The sequence below is a fragment of the Arachis ipaensis genome, chromosome B8 (assembly GCF_059453495.1).
Source record: "Arachis ipaensis isolate K30076 ecotype BB chromosome B8, ASM5945349v1, whole genome shotgun sequence".
Classification (NCBI taxonomy): Eukaryota; Viridiplantae; Streptophyta; class Magnoliopsida; order Fabales; family Fabaceae; genus Arachis; species Arachis ipaensis.
The window spans coordinates 111,254,520-111,276,529 of record NC_142443.1 but is presented as its reverse complement, the minus strand read 5'-3'; the positions used below and the strand labels follow the sequence as shown (position 1 = coordinate 111,276,529).

The window sequence follows — 22,010 nt, the reverse complement described above, 5'->3', positions numbered from 1 at the left end:
TTTTGCTGCCTTCATTTCCATTGCTGCCATCCCCTTTCTTCAACCTTCCTCCAAGCCTTTTGGTCACATGTCATCAATCAACAAATGCATCAAAGCTATGCTAAAATCATGAGACTTCTTCTCATCCTTGACATATAAGCAATTATAGCACAAAACCTCATGAGAATGCATCAATTTACTCATGGTTGATTGAATCCAAATACACATGAATTTCCACCCAAATGGCTTACTTGTAACCCAAGAAAGTGTATAAAACCTATTAAAAACAAAGGAAAAAGGCTAGTAAAACTAGGCTAAGATGCTTTGGCATCAAGAGCAACCTCAGATGCCACAAAATTTTAACAATAATTCTCAGGACGGTTTTTAACAGAATAATTTTAATAACTGCCAGTTTCAGTCATCTCAACAACAACCACTGATGAGTCCATAATTGTTGGTGTATTTTGACTCAACTTGGATGGATTCTAGCACATGAACTCACACCTAAGCACCAAAATAGCATACTTTTGTGTTTGATCCCTAATTTGATTCTAAATGTGAAAGCATGCATTTTAATGCTTAGATTAGTGATTTTAATTCTACTTTTATGTCATTCGATGACGTGATGTGGTTTGTGAGCAATTTCAGGCCTTAGAGGCAAGAATGGATGGCCAAAAGTGGAAGAAAGCATGTACAAGGGAGAAAACATGAAGAAAACAAGGAAAAGCATACACGGCGAAGTGTGCGTGCGCGCAGCCCTGCGTGCGTGCGCACAAGCAAGTATTTTTATGTGTGCGGGCGCACAAGCACCCGTGCATACGCACAGGTCAACTTTCAGCCGACTGTCCAGACGCACACATCTGTGCGTCTGCACAGGACCCAACACATGATTTCATTAATGAAACACGTGCAGCGCATTTTCAGATGCCTCTTGGCCCATTTTGGGAAGGCTGAAATGCTGAATTGGAGTGCTATATCGAGGGGAATTCAACACATTTTATGGGGAGCTCACTTAGATAGTTTTAGAGAGTAATTAGGAGTAGAAGTAGGAGTAGTGTAGCATTGCTCTCTTAGGGTTTCATTTTTCCATTCTCATGTAGCATTTTATAGCAAGCTTAATTGTGGATTTTGATCATCTTTAATTGTAAATACTCGTTAATTCCTCTTTAATTACATTGTCTTTATTTTCATGTCCTTTGGTTCAAGCACTTTGTTTATAATTGCAATTTTGAGTTCTTGAAGTTTTGATTGATGAATTTAATGTTTCATGCCTTCTTTATGTTTTTTGGATGCTTATTGTTGGTATTGTTGATAGTTGGCTATAGTTTGTTATTTTTCCTTGCAATTTTTCATGTTTTACTTTTAAGCACACAAGGTGTTTGGAAAAATGCCAACTTTAGATTTTGAGTAGATTTTCCCACCTTGGCTTGTGGTTTGAGTTCCTAGGATACTAGAGTCATAATGTCCGACATTTAGTGGTAATTCTTGGGTAGTTAGTTGATTCTTGTTTCCATTGACGCTAGCTTTTTATCAACTAGTTTGGTAAGTTAGCTAAGACTTATGGATTAAGGTCAATTATGCTTGCTTGACTTACTCCTCGATGGTTGGGGTTGACTAGGCAAGATTGACTCATCATAATTATCATAGTTGTAGTTATGGCGATGATAGGATTCCTTGGATACTCATTCCCAAGTCAAGACTCTTTGTTTTATTTATAGCATTTTCACAAGTTTTGATCTTGCTTCCCTTTACTTGCATTAATTCACAATTTTGCTTATCTCTTAGTTTTTTATTGATTAGTTCTTTTAATCTTTCATTCCTTGCTTGAAAATCCCATTTTCCTCACAACTAAAAGAGAAACACTTCCAATTGCGTCCTAGGGAGAACAACCCGAGGTTGAAGTATCCTTGATCTCGGTTATTATAATTTGAATCTAAAATATTTGATTGAGAGAATTCGTTGTTGGTTTGGACTATTTGTTCTTTATTTTTGCACATATTTAATTCTAAGCAGAAAATAATAAATGTCCCTAATTTGAATCCTTTGTTAGCTTAGACTAATGAGAGTGTTCATGATTTAAATGTGGAAAAGTTGGGTTTGGAAACATTTGGTTTGGGAATTGGGTATTATATATTTTTAGTGAAAATGTGAAAAGGATAGTTGAGTACATATTCTTGCACTCAATACCTTAATCATATGCATTAAGAAAAACAAAAGAAAAAAAAGAAACAAAATCAAAAATAAAAGAAAAATAAAAAGAAGAAAAAAAAGAAAGCAATAAAATGGGACAAAATGCCCCGAAGTAAGTGGTGTAGCAATGCATATGAGTTGTATTCAAATTTGGAATGCATGAATATGTGGAAAACATGGTTAATGGGTAGTTAGGTTTTCTATTTTGATTACATGGATTGTCTTAGGTTAGGTGGGAAGTTTAGGTTAATCAAGGATTCGGATTTTCGTCCACTTAACCAAATACATTCCTACCTTGACCCAAACCCCATTACAACCCTTGAAAAGACCTCTTGATATGTGTATCTGTGCATTAAATTTTTGTTGATTGGTAGAAGAAGAGCAAGCCTTAGAAAGCAAGATTAGTAGAGAACCGAGAGAATCAACCCTCAAACACTAGAGTAATCAGAGTGTATACACTTCCGGTGAGGGTTCGATGCTCGATTCTTTGTTTCCGGCTTTCATGAGCTTTCCTCTTGCACGTCTATTTGTACTTCATTTTATGATTTGAATTAGTGGATTTGAATTAGAGAAGTGCCACCTGTGCGCACACATAGAGATCTGCGCCCGCACAGCCCTCGGCGAACCCCCTGGCCGCAGCGCACGCACAGGCTGTGCCTGTGAACGCAATCTCTTTTTCCATTATGTGCGTCCGCACACCTTCTTGTGCGCCCACACAGGAAGCGTTACACTTTCTGTTCGCAGCGTCCGCACGACCTGGTGCGCGTGCATACGCCTTTGTTTTTCCTGTGTTCATCCGCACACGACCTTGTGCATCCGCACAGGTCTTTTCTCTCTTTTCTATTTCTTTCTCTCTTCTTCTTTTCTTTCTTTCTTCTATTTCTTCTTTCTTCCTTCTTTTTCTTCTTTCTATCTTCTCTTCTCCGGCGAAACTCCGTCGCCGTGAGCCTCGCAGTGGCTAACACAAGTGCCACTGTTGCCTATCCATTTCTTTTCTATTCTTCACCTCTTCAATTTTCTTGTTTTAATCTTCTTTGTTATGTTTAGTTGCTTGCTTTCTATTTTTCTTTATTTAACTTTAGTAATTTAGCTTTAGTTTTGTTTAATTGTCTGTTTGTTGGATTGCAAGTGTTCAAATTTCTGATTTATGAGTTGTTGATGATTGAATTTTTGGCTTGAATTGTGAATATGTGCACCACACTCCATGTGTTTGACATAATGCCTGAATGAACATTTTGTTTAATTCATGTATTGTAGCTACCATGTGTGTGGGACTATATCCTTGTTTGACATTCTAATTAAGAATTGTGCACTTTTGAATGATGATGATGTTATTTGGGATTGAAATTTCAATAACGTACTTGTTTAATGCTTTGAGTTGCTAGCACCAAATTGATTTATAAATTGACCTTTTGTCTCCTATTTGGTGTAATTTTCAACAAGTACATATTGAATTTAGTGGATTGAATGGAATTGACTGTTCATCATGAGTTTTTAAGACAATATAATCACATCACAAGGTATTTGCTCCTTGTTAATGCTTTACATTTGTTTGAGTTGACTTGACTTGATTCTTATCAAGAGTTGTCACTTTTTATAGCAAGCACCTTCCCATGTGATTATTTGATTATTCTTAAGGATGAATAGGTAGTTCTCTTCATTATTGCATTGGTTATTGTTGGTTGTGCTATTTTATATCAATCTTGTGCTTTCACTTGCACAACTTCAATATCCAATAATTTCCACATTCAATTCACTCTTGTTGTAATTGCCTAAGCTTGCTTGTGTTTTAATTGATGCTCATCTCTTAGTTGCATCTTAGGCTATTTAATTGAGGAACTCATTCTTACTTTTTGATTGTGTGGATGCCACTTTAATTAGCCGGTCGTTGTGTGTATTCCATACCACTATGCAAACTTCCTCAATTAGATGCTTCTTTACTCTCTCCTTTACCTTTTTGTACTACTTGCCCTACGGTTCCTAATTATACTTTATTCATTCTTTTCAAGGATGAGACATGAAGGCAAGAAGCCGGGAGAGGAGGAGGACACTGAAGATGGAGATGCCGAGCATGCATTAGACTTGGCAATCTCCACACAACCCAAGCCCCCGCATCCACCAACCGAAGGTGCACTACAACAAATATGGCCTTTAGCAACGCCAAATTTTGTAACGCCTTAAAACCGTTCTCTTAGATAGGTTTAGACAACGGTTTTTTATAGTGTTACTGTTGAATTCAATTTTTTATTATTTTATAGCAACAAATTAAAACCATTCTCTTTGACTACTTTAAAGAACGATTTTATAATCGTTACCATGATTTGTATTTAAGCAAGGATTTTTTATTGTTGTTTAAATAATTGTACAAAAGAAACGCATAAAAATCGTTGCCAAAATGCTACACTTTAAAACTGTTCTATTAGATGGTCTTAGACAACGGTTTTTACAGTGTTGCTGTTGAAGTTCAAATTTTCATTATGCTATACTAACAAAATAAAACCATTCTCTTTGACTATTTTAAAAAACGGTTTTACAACCATTACAACAATTATTTATGAAACAACAATTTTCTAATATTATTTAAATAATTATACAAATTAAACAATACCAATAAAAATAATTTCAAATAATTATATAAATAAATTTTGACTTATTTTATTTTAAACTCCTTATTTTTATAAACTAATCTTTTAAGAGTAATTAAATTAGTTTTATTAATATATGGAGTTAAGTTAATTAATAATCTTATATAATTTTTATAATTAGTTATTTCATGTGATTTAAAATTAAAATTCAATAATGGAAGTGTTAGGTAATTTAATTTAAGAAATTTTTATTATGAATAAATTACGATTTATTTTATTAAATTGAACTCTTAGAGATTAATATGTTAGAAATGATTAAATTGGTTTTTATAAATACTTTAAATTTAAGACAATTAATAGTTATGTACAATTTTTATTATAATTAATTATTTTATACAAATTAAAATTAAAATTTTGGTAATAAAAAAATAATAAAAAATTATATCATATAATCTAAATAATTGATATTCTCGGATTAAAACTGTATTTTATAAAATGTAATTAGTATGTTCATTTTATAATTTAAATTAAAAATAATTATTTAAAATCAATAATATATGAGTAAATAAAATTTTATATGCTCCAAAAATAATCTTTACAGTATTATATTCAAATATTAAATTATTATTTGATCTCAAATATTTTATAAAAATTATTATATTACTTATATACATTTTACCCTAATTCTAAAAATTCTTAATTTAAACCCTATTATCCCAAATTTCCTTTGTGCCCTAAATTAAACACAACTCACACACACAGAAGGAAAGAAAAGGGGAGAAACGAGAAATAGGGGGAGCTCGAGGGGGAAATGGAGAAGAAGAGGAAGGAGAAGCGAGGGAGGGGATGGCGCCGAGAAGGGTTCCACCGTTGTCGTTATCATCGTCAGGTGAAGATAGAGGGGTGACCGAGAGAGAGTCGGATGTGAGGAAGAGAACGACATGCGTGAGAGGGAGACAGAGTCTGCAACGGAGCTGTCCCGCCACCAATGCCTCGTCGCCGTCGTGCTTCAACGTCACCACTGCCGTCTGAGCCGCCGTCAGTTCTGTGTCGCTGAGGGAAGCCCGAGATTGAGATGAGGGAGATGCGAGCCAAGGACCCCGACGAGGAGTTGAAGAAGCCGTCACCTTCACTGGAGCCACGATCGCTATCGCCGTTCTGCCTTCCCCTGAGCCGCCAATACCACCATATTCTTCGAATCCGCCACACTCACCGTCGAGTCACACTCACCGCCAGCGAAGCTTTTGTTGTCGTCACCGCAGAAAGGGGGTTGCTGCTGCTGTCATGGCCGTCTTCCTTGCTGCTGCAACTTCATTCAATCCTCAACTGTTGGAACTCGCCGCTGGTACCAATCGAGATGTCTGCTACTAATGGTTCACTGCGATACAAAACAGCGATGGAGAAAGGGACAGAACTCGCCAGAGGAGGTTGCTGGAGCCGTTGGTCTGAACTGCGCTGCCTTTTCCCTGCTCCAGTGCCGCTGCTACTGCTGAAAAGTGATCGGAAATATTGCTGCCGTTGCCATGGATTAAGAAAAAGGGGTTCATCGCAATTAATTCCTGCTAGTTCGACACTCTGAGGTAGGAGATTTATTTTTAAAGTTTAATAGTTTTAATTTTAGAATGCCTACAAAGTTAATTGGATCATATATATAGTATTATAGTGCGAGAGAGTTTCAAGCACTAAAATTGTCATATTTTCAACAATTGTTTTAGTGTGAATAAATTATGTAGTAATCTTGGTACCTTTGAGTATCTTTAAAATATGTTCAAATTACTCATCCTTAAATGAATCCCTTTCAGTGTCCTATATTAATCAAATTACACAAGAAATGCTATTTCTAGGTTTAATTCTAGATTAATACTGAACCTTCTTATATAAATAACTATCTCTTTCACTATCTTCACTCCTTAACATTATCAATCATCAGGAAACTGTACTGAAAGTGTGTCGGTGAAAAGCTTGACCAATATATTACTTTGCCATTTGCATCTGAAATTAGGGACCAACCTATCTAGTATGAGAAGGTTTTGTTGTTGTATCTAAATTTTCTTAATGTTCTTAAAATATGGCATATTTCTTTAAACCACTCAACCAAAATCCAAGGTTAGTGTTGCAATCTTGTATATTTATTATTATTATTACTTTTGTTCTATCTATTTTGTGAAATTGGTGTAAGATTTGATGCTTAGGCAATACTAAATTGGATGAATGCATAGCACAAGTCACATGTTGTTTGTAAAGACAATTGGATGATGTCCCTCTACACCCCCAATGGCACATAAAATTCTCAAAGCAGACGAGAGTCAATTAAAAAAGTGGGACATTTTCTCTGACACAACACAACACTTCCCCTTTCTTGATGATCATCTATCATGTGAACATATCTGGCCTTAAAATGTCGTCAACACAAATGCCGAACCACTATTTGCATGATTTATCGTCACTGCTATGTTCTGTGCCTAATAACAATAATAGTATGTAGTATCTTCTTCTAGAAATGCAGGTTGAGGTCCTAATTAGTTTTCTTTTTATTTTTCTGGTCTCATATCATCTTTATGATACATGTATGATTTCAAAGCTTAAGAAAAGACAATGTCTTCATTTGGTTGGGGATTCTTTATATGGTGTAGGAACAAGCTAGAAAAGAGAGGAAAGAGCTGGATAAGATGCTTGAAGAGAATAGGAAAATATTATGGCTTTCAATGGATATTGGATGTGTGGAGATTGAGTTTTGGGTGAGATGAGTGTGTGATTTGTTTTGTGTGAGGTGTGTGTGCGCGCGCGGGGGGAGTATTTTAATCGATTTTTTTCCCTAATTACATTTTCTTAGTTTAATTAGTTTGTTCAGTTTTTGTTAGATTAGCCAGTTTAGTTATGCATGCTTAGTGGATTATAGGTGGTTAGGAAGTTATATCTGATTTGTAGTGGATTTAGGTTGAACTTTTTGGTTGCTGCTGATGCCTGGAATAAACGGTTTCAAATTGTATAGTGCTGTTTTATCCTTGTTAATGGCTGATTTCATGCCTTGTTTTGATTGAGTAATGATGATGATGGCCTTATTATGCTAATTTTTATATTGCTGCTGATTGCCATTCATTCTCCCTCCCCTTGCCTTATTATGTCGACACTGCTCTGCCTCCATTCTCCCTCCCCTTGCCATTTTCTATTTCTGCTTCTTCTGTAGGTTGTCAATTTTTTCCCTAATTACATTTCTTAGTTTAATTAGTTTGTTCAGTTTTTGTTAGATTAGCCAGTTTAGTTATGCATGCTTAGTGGATTATAGGTGGTTAGGAAGTTATATCTGATTTGTAGTGGATTTAGGTTAAACTTTTTGGTTGCTGCTGATGCCTGGAATGAATGGTTTTCTGAGCTGTTTTAATTGACAAATGATGGTTGTTGCAGTTTTGTTTCAAATTGTATGGTGCTGCTTTATCCTTGTTAATGGCTGATGTCATGCCTTGCTTTATCCTTGCTGCTGATTACCATTTTTTGCTTGCTGCTGTTTAATTCATATAAATTGATCCTGATTAGTGCTGATTTGATTTTAGTGAGTTCATATGGGTTGATTCCGCTGTTTATTTAAATTCAAAAATGTCCTATTTACTGCCAGAATGCTGCCGAAATTTCTAAAAATTTGTGTTAATTGAATTCCAATTTGTGAATTGAATTTGGCAATTTGTTACTTTAGTTTTGTTTCGTGACCAAATTTAACTCAATAGGTTACTTTAATTTGTTCTTTTTTTTTCAATTAAATATCTTATAAATCAATAAGAGGGATGGTATATAATTAGTATCTTTGTATAGAGACAACAGTGAAGAAAACACGAGGACCTACACAATGCTTGAAGATTCATGCAAGACAGTTGGAAGATAGAGAAGAAATTACTCTAGATATTGAAGGAGAGGCAATTGGTCCTACTGATGAAGCTGTAAACAACTTGAGCAAATTTTTGGGCACAGTGGCTAGGAATTCAGATTTTTGTCCATTAATTTACACAAATTGGAAGGGGATTAAAGATAAAGAAGCCATTTGGGAATATGTTCAAGTGAGAACTTTAGTCTTGTTTCTTTTAGAAAGTATCTGGAAATGTATACATATATTTTATTCTTACTAACAAATAATATTTGTGGACATGATGACTATTTGCTACTTAGCTATTTCAACTCTCTTTTGTTATTATATTTTTTGCAAACTTAGATTATATTGTAGATCTTACAACAACTTTTATAAGTTAAATTTGATGGGAAATGTTCAATTATTTTTCTTTAGTGATTAGATTCAAATAGTTTAGATTATTTATTGACACTAAATAATTAAAAAAAAACTGAAATCAAAGATGACTACATAATAAAACCGTTGCCAAAATACGACTCCAACGATAACGCTTTAAAACCGTTGTCTTAAATGACTATTAAATGGCAATGGTATCAAAACCGTTGCCGAAAAATGACATCAACGGTAATGCCTTAAAACCGTTGTCCTAGATGTCTATAAACTGGCAATGGTTTTAAAACCGTTGCCGAAACTTGGCACCAACGGTAACGGTTTAAAACCGTTGGCTATGTGAATAATAAAATCACAACAGTTTAAAACCGTTGCTTATTGAGTAACAGATGAAAACCGTTGTTTAAAATTTTCTGTCAAAACCGTTATCTATGCCACTAACTGTGGCAACGGTTTTTCTGTTACCGTTGTCTTAGGTAAAAAATCGTTGCCTTTGAGCATTGGTAATGGCTGCATATACCACAGGTCAAAAACCGTTGCCAAAGCGTTGCCTAAAGTTTTGGGAACGGTTTTTCAATCTACGGCAACGGTTTTTAACCGTTGCGAAAAGCCTTATTTGTTGTAGTGATGGAGCTCTTGAGAGACATTCTCCCCCGGATCATGTTCGTGGATGGAGGACCGTGCAACGCTTAAGTGTGGGGGAGGATTCGTCATTTTCGGGGTGTAAATTCCTTTTCCGAACACTTTGCACTTTATTTTTGTTTCTTTTTATTATGTTTCTTGTAGGTATTTAGAGTGTTTTTGATTGTTGCATTGCATTTTCTTCATAGTTTATATCTATTGCATTTTGCATCTTTTGCATGATATATTCTATAGATAGAAGTTGTGATTGGATGTTGTGAATAGTATGGCACCTAGTTCAATTTTATCCTAATTGTTCATGTTAATTTTTGCATTGTTGAAAATTAGGAAAAGAACTAGGAAATTTTTGAAAAATTGCATCCATCACAACATACATACATACATATGGAAATAAGTTTTGGTGAAAAACAACAAAGATTTCCAAGATTTTTATTTTTAGGGCGTTCTATTGAATTGATTTGGGAAATTGTTTTCAAAGTTGCTTGAATGATTATTTTGGAACATAGATGAGTAAAGAACAAATACCTTGTGAGTTTTTGAGCTTGAATGAGTGGTTACATCTTTTAACCACTAATTTTGTTCATTGTGTGATATATATCTTCTATGATTGTAATCTTGGTTTCGCTTGATCTTTATTTCCAATGATTGATGTTTTGAATTGCATTGAGCATGATTGAGGCCATCTTTGAATTAAGCTTACTCACCCATGCATATAGCCTTACCCTTGCATCTACCCTTGTTAACCCCTTTTGAGCTTTATTTACCCCATTGTTCTTGATATTAGCACATCACAACCTTAAACGGAAAACCATGATTTACCTTAGATTGTATCCTTGATTAGCTTAGGTTGAGGAGTGTGTTTCATTTAAGTGTGGGGGAATTTTGGGAAACATTAGTAGTGAATAAAATTGTTTGATTTTGGGTATTCATTGAAAATTTTGGAAAATGGGTACATTCATGTATGAGCTATTGAACCATATGCATTGTCTCTTACAAAAAAAAAAAGGAGATAAAGGTTGCCCCAAAGAAAAGAAAAAAAATGAATAAGAAATGCATATGTGATGTAAATGAAAGAGCATACATGAATGTGTATAAAAAGTGAGTATAGGAATGTTAGGTTGCATATTCTTGTCATTGGATTGAGAAAGGCTAAGTTGGATACTTAAACTAATCAAGGATTCAATCATTTTAGTCCACTTGGCCATATCTATCCCACCTTTACCCTAACCCCATTACAACCCCAATAAGTCCTCATGATAATTGCATTCATGCATCACTTGTTTGTTGATTGTTAGATGAAAATCAAATCCTTGAAAGCATATTTGGAAGGATATTTGAGTGATTTGACCCTAGACACCGAGTGATTAGAGTGTATACACACTTAGTGAGGGTTCAATTACTCAATTCTATGTTTTCATGTCCTTTATCATGTATTCTTGCAAGTTGCTTCATGTTGAAACTTGAATCAATTCTCTAGATTTTGCTTGCATTGAATTATCTCTTTGCCTTGCCCTATTTGTCTATACTTGCTTGGAAATTTGATTGTTCATTTTCACCAATTTCATATAGATACTATAGATAGATAGATAGATATATAGTATATACATACTTGCATGCATATAGGTAGTTGCATTTAATAAGTTGATTACCCCTTTGATCATTCTCCTTGTTAGTTTAGCATGAGGACATGCTATTGTTTAAGTATGGAGGAATTGATGAGTCCATAATTGTTGGTGTATTTTGACTCAACTTGGATGGATTCTAGCACATGAACTCACACTTAAGCACCAAAATAGCATACTTTTGTGTTTCATCCCTAATTTGATTCTAAATGTGAAAACATGTGTTTTAATGCTTAGATTAGTGATTTTAATTCCACTTTTATGTCATTCGATGCCGTGATGTGGTTTGTGAGTGATTTCAGGACTTAGAGGCAAGAATGGATGGCCAAAAGTGGAAGAAAGCATGTACAAGGGAGAAAACATGAAGAAAACAAGGAAAAGCACACACAGCGAAATTTGCGTGCGCACAGCCCTGTGTGTGCGCACAAGCGAGTATTTCTATGTGTGTGGAAGCACAAGCTAGCGTGCGCGCGCACAAGAAAGAATTTCCATGTGTGCGTACGCACAAGCACCCGTGCGTACGCACAGGTCAACTTTCTGCCGAGTGTGCAGACGCACATATCTGTGCGTCCGCACAGGACCCAACACGTGATTTCATTAATGAAACACGTGCAGCGTATTTTCAGAGGCCTCTTGGCCCATTTTGGGAAGGCTGCAATGCTGAATTGGAGTGCAATATCAAGGGGAATTCAACACATTTCATGGGGAGCTCACTTAGATAGTTTTAAAGAGTAATTAGGAGTAGGAGTAGGAGTAGTGTAGCATTGCTCTCTTAGAGTTTCATTTTTCCATTCTCATGTAGCATTTTATAGCAAGCTTAATTGTGGATTTTGATCATCTTTAATTGTAAGTACTCGTTAATTCCTCTTTAATTACATTGTCTTTATTTTCATTTCCTTTGGTTCAAGCACTTTGTTTATAATTGCAATTTTGAGTTCTTGAAGTTTTGATTGATGAATTTAATGTTTCATGCCTTCTTTATGTTTGTTTGGATATTTATTGTTGGTATTGTTGATAGTTGGTTATAGTTTGCTATTTTTCCTTGAAATTTTCCATGTTTTACTTTTATGCACACAAAGTGTTTGTGAAAATTCCAACTTTAGATTTTGAGTAAATTTTCCCACCTTGGCTTGCGGTTTAAGTTCCTAGGATACTAGAGTTATAATGTCCGACATTTAGTGATAATTCTTGGGTAGTTAGTTGATTCTTGTTTCCATTGACGCTAGCTTTTTATCAACTAGTTTGGTAAGTTAGCTAGGAGTTATGGATTAAGGTCAATTATGCTTGCTTGACTTACTCCTCGATGGTTGGGTTTGACTAGGCGAGATTGACTCATCATAATTACCATAGTTGTGGTTATGGCGATGATAGGATTCCTTGGATACTCATTCCCAAGTCAAGGCTCTTTGTTGCATTTATAGCATTTTCATTAGTTTTGATCTTGCTTCCCTTTACTTGCATTAATTCACAATTTTGCTTATCTCTTAGTTCTTTTATTGCTTAGTTCTTTTAATCTTTCATTCCTTGCTTGAAAACCCCCCTTTTCCTCACAATCGAAAGAGAAACACTTCCAATTGCGTCCTAGGGGGAACGACCCGAGGTTGAAGTACTCTTGATCTCGGTTATTATAATTTGAATCTAAAACACTTGATTGAGAGAATTCGTTGTTAGTTTGGACTATTTGTTCTTTATTTTTGCACATCATTAATTCTAAGCAAAAAACAATAAATGTCCCTAATTTGAATCCTTGGTTAGCTTAGACTAATGAGAGTGTTCATGATTTAAGTGTGGAAAAGTTGGATTTGGAAACATTTGGTTTGGGAATTGGGTATTATATATTTTTAGTGAAAATGTGAAAAGGATAGTTGAGCACATATTCTTGCATTGAATACCTTAATCATATGCATTAAGAAAAACAAAAAAAAAAAGAAACAAAATCAAAAATAAAAGAAAAATAAAAAGAAGAAAAAAAAAGCAATAAAAATGGACAAAATGCCCCGAAGTAAGTGGTGATAGCAATGCATTTGAGTTGTATTCAAATTTGGAATGCATGAATATGTGGAAAACATGGTTAATGGGTAGTTAGGTTTTCTATTTTGATTACATGGATTTTCTTAGGTTAGGTGGAAAGTTTAGGTTAATCAAGGATTCGGATTTTCGTCCACTTAACCAAATACATTCCTACCTTGACCCAAACCCCATTACAACCATTGAAAAGACCTCTTGATATGTGTATCTGTACATTAAATTTTTGTTGATTGGTAGAAGAAGAGAAAGCCTTAGAAAGTAAGATTAGTAGAGAACCGAGAGAATCAACCCTCAAACACTTGAGTGATCAGAGTGTATACACTTCCGGTGAGGGTTTGATGCTTGATTCTTTGTTCCTGGCTTTCACGAGCTTTCTTCTTGCAAGTCTATTTGTACTTTATTTTATGATTTGAATTAGTGGAATCCAGTTCATATTTGTTCTTAAAAGATTTATTTACTTTTAACCAAGTAAGTAAAAGAATTTAGCATGTAGTTGCATTCATATAGATATGTTGCATTGCCTAAGTCTCACTATTTTCCCTTTACTCTTTTGGTTCCCTTGAGCTTAGCATGAAGACATGCTAATGTTTAAGTGTCGAGAGATTGATAAATCACTATTTTATGGTAAATTTTGGATTGAATTGAGTGCATTTTGTCAATTATTTTCCCACTTATTCATGTAAATTGCATGTTTTTAAGTTTCCTTCCTAATTTTGTGCTATGATTGGAAATATGCTTCTTTGGCTTTAAATTACTAATTTTTAATCATCTTTTATTACCATTCAATGCTGTGATGTGTATGTTAAGTGATTTTAGGATTTATAGGATAGGAATGGCTTAGAAGATGGAAAGGAAGCATGCAAAACTGGAAGGAACACAAGAAATTGAAGTTTTGAGAAGCTTGTGTCCACGCGTACGCATGGCTGACTCGTACGCATGACCAAACCATAACCAAATGACGCACACGCGTGGCTAATGCCTACGTGTGGCCAGGTGCAAGGTTCAATGACGCGTATGCGTGACGAGCGTCACGTGCTGTAATTAACAGAATTCGTTGGGGGCGATTTCTGGGCTGCTTTTGACCCAGTTTCAGGCCCGAAAATAAAGACAAGAGGCTGGAGAGTGGAGCTGGACATTCATTGACATCATTCATTCACACACTTTAGGTTTTAGATGTAGAATTCTAGAGAGAGGCTCTCTCTTCTCTCTAGGTTGAGGGTTTCTTCTTTCAATTTCTCCTTAGGTTTAGATTCCAGTTTTATTTTAATTTAGTTTTCTCTTACTTTTATTTGTTCTAGCACTTTAGTTATCTACTTCTCTTATTGATTCCTTTATTTTGTCCATTTAGTTTATGAACTCTTGTGTTACTTTCAATTTCCTTTTTAATACAATTTTATGTTTCCATGTCTTTTTTTATGTTTGCCTTGGTTTCTCTTATTGCTTTCTTGCTTGTGTTAGTTATAGCTTTTATTAATTCTTGCATTTTATGATGTTTCTCTTTATTGCATTCTATGTGTTTGATGAAATGTCTCTTTTAGCTATAGATTAGATTTTTCTATTCTAGGCTTGGGTTGGTAACTTGCGTGACCTTGAGTTGCTAATGCCCAAGTGATTGATGGTTGATGTCCATTGACACTAGCTTTCACTAATTCGATTAGTGAGTGGCTAGTTCTTATGGATTGAGATTGATGAAGCTCATTTGACCTTCCTTCAATTGTTAGAGGATGACTAAATGAGATTGATCCCTACAACTATCATATTGTGGTTAGTGACAAGGATAGAGATTCTTAACCATTAACCATTGCCAAGACCTTTTTACCATTTGAGTTTTTCTTACTTTCTTGCTATTTACATTTCTTGTTCCTTATTTCAAAACCCCAAAAAGAAGTACATCATAACCAATAATAAACACAATTTCCTGTAATTCCTTGAGAGACGACCCAAGGTTTGAATACTTCGGTTTATTTTTATTAGGGTTTGTACTTGTGACAACCTAATTAAACGTTGACCGAGGATTGCTTGTCGGTTTAGAACTATACTTGCAATGAAGTTATTTTGAGAAATTCTTTACCGACGAAAATCCTCCGTCACCTATCCCAATCACCTCTGTAGCAGTGACATCAGTGGTTCTGGATAAGGACGACCATACTAAACAGAGACATTAACATATGCTATTGTATTCAGAACAAAATATAGTAGAGAAATAAAATCGGGAAGCAAAGCATGAGCAAGAGTGCTACAATTTCAAGAATGGAATTGGGAACGCAGGGGAAGCTGCTGTCGGGCAATAGCAGTGGTACTTCCCTTCAGGCTTGATGGTGATTGAACTGTGATGGAGAGGCTTCCGTCGACGGCGATGGCGACGACGGCGTGTGGCATTGGCAGCGACGACTCCAGTATGGCGACGAGAACGAAGTTCTTCTCAGTTAGTGGCTCACAGCTTGCAGTTTCCTCTCAACGTCTCTCTCTTATATCTGTTCCAAAGGAGCGGCCTCAACTGGCACCAGCGGCGGACTTCACCCATGGCGATGGCAACGGCTCAGACAACAGTGACGGCACATGACGGCACGCGACGACAGCGACGAGTCCCTCTTTGTGCGATGTTGACTCCACGCCTCCCTCTTTCTTCTACTCGAACCTGACGGCGGACTCCAAGGCGGTGGTAGGAAGCTCGATGGCGTTCGGTCTCCACAGCAACAACAGTGAGACACCGGTGATGGCGAGCCGAACAGTGAATGGACGGTGACATGGCGCAGCTCCCTCTCTTCCTCTCTGTGGCTGGTGTGGGTGTGTTGTGCGTTGAGTATGTGAAGGAGAAAGGGGGTGAAGGATGCATGTTTCTGTCTCTGGGGAAAAGGGAGAATTAGGGTTTTCTGAATTAATTTGGGGATTTTTGGGATTTAGTGTTAGAAATTAGAAATTTTATAAAAGAATAAAGGATAAATATGAATAGATATTTTGATAAAATTGGAGGGTAGAGTAATTTTAAAACCAAATATACTCTCTTAAAAATATTTAAAAACATTATTTATCAACATGTTGCTAAGTTTAATGAATTATTTTTAATTTAAATTATAAAATGAATATATTAATCAAATTCTATATAATATAGTTTAAATCCAAAATATCAATTATCTGGTTAAATCATACACCCTTGTATTATTTTTCCATCACCAAAACTTTAATTTCAATAAAATAACTAATTATAATAAAATTACACAAGAACGTTAATTAACTTAAACTCAATATTTATAAAATCAATTTAATTATTCTTAACAGATTATTTTCTAAAAATAAAAAATTCGAATTAAATTATAAATTATTCATAATAAAAGTTACTTAAATTAAGTTATATAATTCTTTCTTTTTTTTTAATTACTGAAATTATATAAAATATTCAATTATAATAAAGATTATATAAAAATATTAATTAATTTAAACTGTAATTATTATAAAAAAATTACATATAACTCCTAATTATTTTTAAATTCAAAGTATCATAGAGTTTTATTTAATTACTTTCAGTAAAATAATTTTCTTAAAATAAAATCCTCAACAAATATAATAAATTTAATTATCCAAAAAGTTGGGATGTTACAAGGGTTATGTTGAGGAAGGGGTTCATAGGCATATGGTAGTTGTGGTTGATAACCACAAGGAGGTCCACCATATCCATTAGATTGGTATGCACCATGGGACTGATTATGCTCATAGTATGCTGGAGGAGGTTGTTGCCATGAAGATTGTCCATATGCTTGAGGCTCCTCCTAAGTTTGATTTCTCCATCCTTGATGCATATCCTCATTGAAATTCCCATTTCCTACATAGTTAGAACCAAACTCATAGCCAAAAGGGTGAGAATTCATAGTAGAAAGAATTCATAAAACTATGCTATTTCAATGAATAAATGTGAAAAATTTTGATAAAATCCACCAAATTTAACACAAGATAAACCATAAAATTATGGTTTATTAGGGCACAAGTCTCAAATATGCCTTTCCAGATATATCAATTTGTGCATATACGTCATATAGCCGAAGCCATATCAGTCTGACTTTCAATTAGTGCAAAGTTGTACGGCATTGTCACATCAATTAACTTTCATTCTAGAAAACAATTTTCAGTCTATGGGCATCTCCATCCTTACAATTTTGCACTAAGCGAGTAGACTCGAAGTCCTTAACTTGCTAGGTAATGAGCGGATAATTTATACACTTTTTGGCATTGTTTTTAGTATGTTTTTAGTATGTTTTAGCTAGTTTTTATTATATTTTTATTAGTTTTTATTTAAAATTCACTTTTCTGGACTTTACTATGAGTTTGTGTGTTTTTCTGTGATTTCAGGTAATTTCTGGCTGAAATTGAGGGACCTGAGCAAAAATCTGATTCAGAGGCTAAAAAGGACTGCAGATGTTGTTGGATTCTGACCTCCCTGCACTAGAAGTGGATTTTCTGGAGCTACAAACCGGCGTTGGAAAGTAGACATTCAGGGCTTTTCAGCAATATATAATAGTCCATACTTTGCCCGAGATTTGATGGCCCAAACCGGCGTTCAAAGTCAGCATCAGAATTCCCAGCGTTAAACGCCGGAACTGGCACCAAAGTTGGAGTTAAACGCCCAAACTGGCACGAAAGCTGGCGTTTAACTCCAAGAGAAGTCTCTACACGAAAATGCTTCAATGCTCAGCCCAAGCACACACCAAGTGGGCCCGGAAGAAGATTTCTGCATTAATTACTGATTTCTGTAACCCTAGGCTACTAGTTCTCTATAAATAGGACCTCATACTATTGTATTTTCATCTTTGATAAGGCTAATCTTTGAGTAGTTCTATGCTACCTTAGATCACGTTTTGGGGCTGGCCTTATGGCCATGCCTAGACCTTGTTCTTATGTATTTTCAACGGTGGAGTTTCTACACACCATAGATTAAGGTGTGGAGCTCTGCTGTACCTCGAGTATCAATGCAATTACTATTGTTCTTCTATTCAATTCAGCTTGTTCTTGTTCTAAGATATCACTCGCTCTTCAACTTGATGAATGTGATGATCCGTGACACTCATCATCATTCTCACCTATGAACGTGTGCCTGACAACCACCTCCGTTCTACCTTCGATTGAGTGTTTATCTCTTGGATTCCTTAATCAGGATCTTCGTGGTATAAGCTAGAATTGATGGCGGCATTCTTGAGAATCCGGAAAGTCTAAACCTTGTCTGTGGTATTCCGAGTAGGATTCAAGGATTGAATGACTGTGACGAGCTTCAAACTCGTGATTGTGGGGTGTTAGTGACAGACGCAAAAGAATCACTGGATTCTATTCCGACATGATCGAGAACCGACAGATGAATAGCCGTGCTGTGACAGAGTGCGTTGAACATTTTCACTGAGAGAACGGGATTGTAGCCACTGACAACGGTGATGCCCAACATACAGCTTGCCATGGAAAGGAGTAAGAAGGATTGGATGAAGACAGTAGGAAAGCAGAGAGGCGGGAGGGACAAAGCATCTTCATACGCTTATCTGAAATTCTCACCAATGAATTAAATAAGTATCTCTATCTTTATTTTATGTTTTATTTATCTTTTAATCATTCATCATCCATAACCATTTGAATCCGCCTGACTGAGATCTACAAGATGACCATAGCTTGCTTCATACCAACAATCTCCGTGGGATCGACCCTTACTCACGTAAGGTTTATTACTTGGATGACCCAGTGCACTTGCTGGTTAGTTGTGCGAAGTTGTGATAAAGAGTTGAGATTACAATTGAGCGTACCATGTTGATGGCACCATTGATGATCACAATTTCGTGCACCATGTTTTTGGCGCCGTTGCCCGGGATTGTTCGAGTTTGGACAACTGACGGTTCATCTTGTTGCTTAGATTAGGTACTTTTCAGAATTTTTAAGAATGAATTCTAGAGTTTCAAGGTGATGTTCTTACCATCACAAAAGCTGATTGATTCCCATCAATTTAGCTATTGAATGTAATGTCCCGCTGAAGCTTGGCCAAACATGTCTAATCTTTTTAGACTGAAGCTTTAGACTAACATTGCATGATTCCTGGAATTCTTATTAAAAGTTTTGATTCTCTTTATTTTCTTTTTTATATAATTTTTGAAAATCACAAAAAAATTTATAAAACCATAAAAATCAAAAATATTTTATGTTTGAGTCTAGTATCAACTTTTAAGTTTGGTGTCTTGCATGCATTGTTTATTTGATCTTAGTTGCATTTTTATTGATTCCCATCATCAAAAATTCAAAAATATTTTTAAAACTATGTCTTTTCAAGTCAATAATACAGAGAATTGAAGATTCAGAACATTCAGCAGAGGAATCAAACAGAAAAAGCTGGGCGTTCAAAACGCCCAGTGAAGAAGGAAAACTGGCGTTTAAACGCCAGCCAGGGTACCTGGCTGGGAGTTTAACGCCAGGATGACACTAGAGGGAAGATTTTGTTTTTAATTCACATTTTTTTCAAGTTTTCATAATTTTTCAAAATCAAATCTTTTTCAAATCACATCTTTTCAATCATATCTCTTTCAAAATCAATTTCTTTCCATTTTATATTTATTTTTACCATTTTCAAAAATCCTTGCTTCAATTCAAGATTTACTTCAAAAATTTTCAAGTTGTTACTTGCTTATTAAGAAAGGATCAAATTTTAAATTTTAGAATCACATCTTTTAATTTCTTGATAGTCAAGTAATCAACTTTAATTTTAAAAATCTTCTTTTTCTAAATTGATTTTCAATCATATCTATTCAAACATATCTTTTCAATCACATCTTTTTCAAAATTAATTTTTTTCAATCATATCTTTTTCTAATTTCAAAATCTTTTTAATTTATTTTCGAAAATTCTTCCCCTCTTCTCACATCCTTCTATTTAAGGACTAACACTCCTCCATTATCAATAATTCGAATTTTATCTCTCTTGATAAGTTCGAATTCTTCTCCTTCTACCTCCTCTTTCTATTCTTCTTTTCCTCTGACACCTCAAGGAATCTCTATACTGTGACATAGAGGATTCCATACTTTTTTGTTCTCTTCTCTTTCATATGAGCAGGAGAAAAGACAAAGGCATTCTTGTTGAGGCTGACCCTGAACCTGAAAGGACCTTAAAGCGAAAGCTAAGAGAAGCTAAGGCACAACTCTCTGAAGAGGACCTAACAGAAATCTTCAAACTAGAAGAAGATATGGCAGCCGAAAACAACAACAATGCCAACAATGCAAGGAAGGTGCTTGGTGACTTTACTGCACCTACTCCCGACTTCTATAGGAGAAGCATCTCAATCCCTGCCATTGGAGCAAACAACTTTGAGCTGAAGCCTCAATTAGTTTCTCTAATGCAACAGAACTGCAAGTTTCATGGACTTCCATTGGAAGATCCTCATCAGTTTTTAGCTGAATTCTTGCAAATCTGTGACTCTGTCAAGACCAATGGGGTTGACCCTGAGGTCTACAGACTTATGCTATTCCCTTTTTCTGTAAGAGACAGAGCTAGGATATGGTTGGACTCACAACCTAAAGAAAGCCTGAACTCTTGGGAAAAGCTAGTCAATGCCTTCTTGGCAAAGTTCTTTCCACCTCAAAAATTGAGTAAGCTTAGAGTGGAAGTCCAAACCTTCAAACAGAAGGAAGGTGAATCCCTCTATGAAGCTTGGGAAAGATACAAACAATTGATCAAAAAGTGTCCTTCTGACATGCTTTCTGAATGGAGCATCATAGGTATCTTCTATGATGGTCTGTCTGAACTGTCCAAGATGTCATTGGACAGCTCTGCTGGAGGATCTCTTCATCTGAAGAAGACACCTACAGAAGCTCAGGAACTCATTGGAATGGTTGCAAATAACCAATTCATGTACACTTCTGAGAGGAATCCTGTGAATAATGGGACAAGTCAGAAGAATGGAGTTCTTGAGATTGATACTCTGAATGCCATATTGGCTCAGAATAAAATATTAACCCAACAAGTTAATATGATTTCTCAGAGTCTGTCTGGAATACAAGCAGCAACAGGCAGTACTAAGGAAGCTTCCTCTGAGGAAGAAGCTTATGATCCTGAGAACCCAGCAATGGAAGAGGTGAATTACATGGGAGAATCCTATGGAAACACCTACAATCCTTCATGGAGAAATCATCCAAATCTCTCATGGAAGGACCAACAGAGGCCTCAACAAGGCTTCAACAACAATAATGGTGGAAGAAATAGGTTTAGCAATGGCAAGCCTTTTCCATCATCTTCTCAGCAACAGACAGAGAATTCTAAGCAGAGCCACTCTGACTTAGCAACCATGGTCTCTGATCTGATTAAAACCACTCAAAGTTTCATGACTGAAACAAGGTCCTCCATTAGAAACTTAGAGGCACAAGTGGGTCAGCTGAGTAAGAAAGTTACTGAACTCCCTCCTAGTACTCTTCCAAGCAATACAGAAGAAAATCCAAAAGGAAAGTGCAAAGCCATCAACATGGCCGAATTTAGAGAGGAAGAAGAGGCAGTGATCGCCACTGAGGAAGACCTCAATGGACATCCACTGGCCTCCAATGAGTTCCCTAATGAGGAACCATGGGACTCTGAGGCTCACACTGAGACCATAGAGATTCCATTGGATTTACTTCTGCCATTCATGAGCTCTGATGAGTACTCTTCCTCTGAAGAGGATGAAGATGTTACTGAAGAGCAAGTTGCTAAGTACCTTGGAGCAATCATGAAGCTAAATGACAAGTTATT

The 22,010-nt window shown here is 35.7% G+C and overlaps 1 non-coding gene across 1 annotated transcript; it reads right to left on the bottom strand.

The window, feature by feature from the left end:
- Positions 1-20,880: 20,880 nt before the first annotated feature.
- On the bottom strand, positions 20,881-20,988 carry LOC148549263 (small nucleolar RNA R71). Its single transcript, XR_015897197.1, has one exon. It is a non-coding gene; the product is annotated as a small nucleolar RNA R71 (small nucleolar RNA).
- Between the last annotated feature and the right edge of the window lie 1,022 nt (positions 20,989-22,010).